The 3,777-nt window shown below is 42.9% G+C and overlaps 1 non-coding gene across 1 annotated transcript; it reads right to left on the reverse strand.

The window, feature by feature from the left end:
* Positions 1-1,489: 1,489 nt before the first annotated feature.
* LOC130734832 (small nucleolar RNA R71) lies at positions 1,490-1,596 on the reverse strand. The gene has a single exon (XR_009018171.1). It is a non-coding gene; the product is annotated as a small nucleolar RNA R71 (small nucleolar RNA).
* Positions 1,597-3,777: the final 2,181 nt, after the last annotated feature.

A 3,777-nucleotide genomic window follows, 5' to 3' on the forward strand; every position in this document is an offset into this window, starting at 1 on the left:
GGTATTGTGAGGACTATTGCGCATAAAAACCCTTTGAATTTCTTGATATTTTTCCTTGTCTTTATCCTTAAGTACTTCAGCAGGTAACTCATGAAGAGGGAAGGCCAAAAAGCTTGAAGAATTGATGGAAACATTCAAAACAAGATGCCAAAAATACGTCAAAACGTGTGTCTGGCGCCCAAGTGCCCATGCCTGACACTCAAGCGCCAACCTTCCAGATGAGGGGAGCAAGCTTCTGCCATATGGGCGCTCAAGCGCCCCAGGGCAGCGCTTGAACGTCACTGCTCGATCTGAATGCCTATAAATAAGGCCTTAGGCCATTTTGTTATGAACTTATGACTTGGGTTGAAATTGATCCTTCTATGCTTGCTACTAGGAATAGAGTAAGGGTTGGGTTTTGTTGGCCTGAATTTGCATGATCTAAAACCTCATATAAATGACTAAGTGCACAAGGAATTGGGCTTAGCTTTTCGTATGGGAGAATTGCTTATGTGAGGAATCAATAAGTGAGTAACTAGGCTAGAACAACAAGGGATTGAATCAAGGTTTCATATACATAGGGTAGGTTGACTAGAGTGGATTGGATGATCAATAACCCAAGGCATTTCCATCAATTGATAATTTTAGCTCTTTACTTTTGATTATTTTGCAAACCCTTTTATCATAATCAACCAAATCAAAATCTGAAATTTGTATTGCTTTCAAAACTCACAAGCTTCAAGCTTAAACCATAATTCTCACTCACGGTCCCTGTGGATTCGATATTAAAACCCGGAGATATTCTTGCACTTGCAGATTGTCCAACAAGTTTTTGGCGCCGTTGTTGGGGACTGTTTGTGGTTTTCGGTTTAAGTTACAAGTTTGTAGTTTTTAAAAATTGCATTGAATAGGTGTTACTAACCTTTTCTTTGGTTTTGTTATTTCAGTTTATGCAAGGTAGGCTTCGCACGGATCCATTAGTGTTTGATCCAGAGCCAGAGCGTACTCTCCACCGTCGTCGAGCCCAACAAAGGCTTGACGCCATGGTTGCTCATATGACGGAAGAAGAGATGCAAGCACACATAGATGCAAGGGTGCAAGAGGCCCTCGCTCAAAGACTTGTAGAGCAAGAGGCAGAAAATGCAAACCGCTCTTTGAGAGACCTCACCATGGCTGCCATGTGTTACGACTATCCCGACAGCATTGTTTTCCCCGATGGCATGGGAAATTTGAGCTGAGACCGACATTTATCAATTTGGTGAGCCAAAATTAGTATGGTCGAGGTGCTCTTGAGGATCCTCATGCACACATGGAGCGGTTCGTCCGCAATTGCAACACCTACAGAGTTCAGAACGTCTCAACGGACACAATTCGATTGAGCTTGTTCCCATTCTCATTGAAGGACACGGCTAAAGAGTGGTTGAATTCACAGCCCCAAAGTAGCATAACATCTTGGGAGGATCTTACCGAGAAGTTCACCACTAGACTTGTCCCAAGAGCTCTGTTGAGAAAGCTCAAGAATGACTTCATGACATTTGCTCAAGCGGCTGATGAGAACTTATATGAGGCTTTGGAGCGCTTTAAGAAGCTCTTGAGGAAGTGTCCTCAACACAACCTCACCCAAGCGGAGCAAGTGGCCAAGTTTTATGATGGACTCCAGTATTCTTCAAGGTTTGGCCTTGATGCGGCTTCAAATGGAGAGTTTGATGCCCTGCTTCCACAAGTGGCGTATGAGTTAATTGAAAAGATGGTCGTGAGGACTATGAACTCCAATCATGACCGCCAAGCTCGAAGAGGAGTGCTAGAAGTCGAGGCTTATGACCAGCTCATTGCCTCCAATAAACAACTATCTAAGAAAATGGCGGAGATTCAAAGCCAAATGAAGACGACCAAGTTGGTCGGATCAAGAGCCGCCATGTTAGAGTGTGTTACTTGTGGATGTCTACGTGACAGTGAAAGTTGCAATGAGACAAAACTTGAAGAGGAAGTCAAAGCCTTGGGTCAAGCTCGGAATGACCCATTCTCAAATACCTACAACCCTGGATGGAGGAACCACCCAAATGTTTCTTGGAGGCAAGGAAATAGCGGTCAAGGAAGGAATTTTCAGAGACCATTTCCCAACCAAGGTGTGCAAGGTCTGGCCTCTAGACCGCAGCAGCCTCAAGAACAAGTTCAAGATGGTGGTAGCAAGAAGAGTTTGGAAGAGCTTGTCGAAAGCTTTATAAATCGCACTGAGAACAATTACAAAAATCAGGAGGCAGCTATAAAGAACCTTGAGAATCAATTTGGCCAACTGGCCAAACAAATAGCTGAGAGACCTCCTGGAAAATTTCCTTCCGACACTATCTCAAATCCTAAGCAGGAGAATGCCTCTGTAGTGACTACTATAAGTGGTAGGGTGATGAATGAGCTGAAAATAAATACGGAGGGTGAAAAGAGAAAGGAGATAGTGGATGAGGAGATTTTTTTGCCAATCAAAGTTGAGGAGAAAGTTGATCCCAAACCTGAAAGCGTCAATGTCCCATTTCCAAAAACGTTGGACAAGAAGAAGTTAGACAATAAGTTCTCAAAGTTCATGGAGGTTTTCAAGAAGCTCAACATTAACATACCCTTTGTCGATGCTTTGGAACAAATGCCCATATGTACCAAATTCATGAAGGATATCTTGCATTAGAGGAGAAGGTTGAAGGATGTGGATGAGACAGTAGTGCTAACTGAGGAGTGCAGTGCCATTTTACAGAGAAAGATGCCAAAAAAGAGAAGAGACCCCGGAAGCTTTACAATTCCGGTGGTGGTTGAAGGTGTGACGGAGGTTGAGGCCTTGTGTGATCTTGGATCGAGCATCAACTTGATGCAGCTTACCATGTATGAAAGGCTGAACCTTGGTGAAGTTACTCCGACTATGCTTTCATTGCAAATGGCGGACTGTTCTTTGAAGACTTCCTATGGTATCGTGGAGGTTGTGATGATGAAAGTGGATAAGTATGTCTTCCCAGTGGATTTTGTTGTGCTTGATATGGAAGAGGATGAGAAGATTCCTCTTATTCTTGGGCGACCATTCTTAGCTGTCGAAAGAGCCAAGATTGATGTTGACAAAGGTCATTTAATCCTCCGAGTTTGGAAGGGCAAGGTTAGGTTCTCGGTCTTCAACCCCTTGTTGAAGACTAGCCTTGTCGAAGACTTTGTTTGTGAAGTAATCAAGAGTCTACTAAAGAAGGTTCAAGATCCCCCGAAGGTGAAAGGGAAATATGTAGAGTTCAAGCCAGCTCTCATCAATCTGTTTAGCGGTAACAAGTATGGGGGGTCAAAGTACGAGAATCTCCATGCCCATATGGCGAAGTTTTCCCTGGTGAGTGATCTTGTCAAGAAGGAGGGGGTGAGTGATGATGAGTTAAAAATCAAACTCTTCCCTCATTCCTTGATGAAGGAAGCAAGAGCGTGGTTTGATGAGCAACAAGACATAGCCTCATGGGAGGATTTGTTAAAGAGGTTTTGTGCAAGGTAACTCCTACCTTGCACTTGTGGAAAATCATTTGAGAGTAAGTAATTTCCTTCCTAACATCAAAGGAAGGAGAGTCTACCTTGGACTACAACATAAGGCTGAATGGGAGACAACCTGTAAGACCCAAGTTTTTAAGTTTAGGATAAGTGAATAAAATTCCTATTCACGATTAATTTGATGTAACGTGAAGGAAAACCTGAACAAGTGTTTATTGAATGGAATAAATTTGTGAAGGAGAAAGTTCAGGAAAAAGATAAGGATTGTATCAAAGTCGATAAAAGTTATAACACGATTAG

Source organism: Lotus japonicus, chromosome 1 (assembly GCF_012489685.1).
Source record: "Lotus japonicus ecotype B-129 chromosome 1, LjGifu_v1.2".
NCBI classification, from domain to species: Eukaryota; Viridiplantae; Streptophyta; class Magnoliopsida; order Fabales; family Fabaceae; genus Lotus; species Lotus japonicus.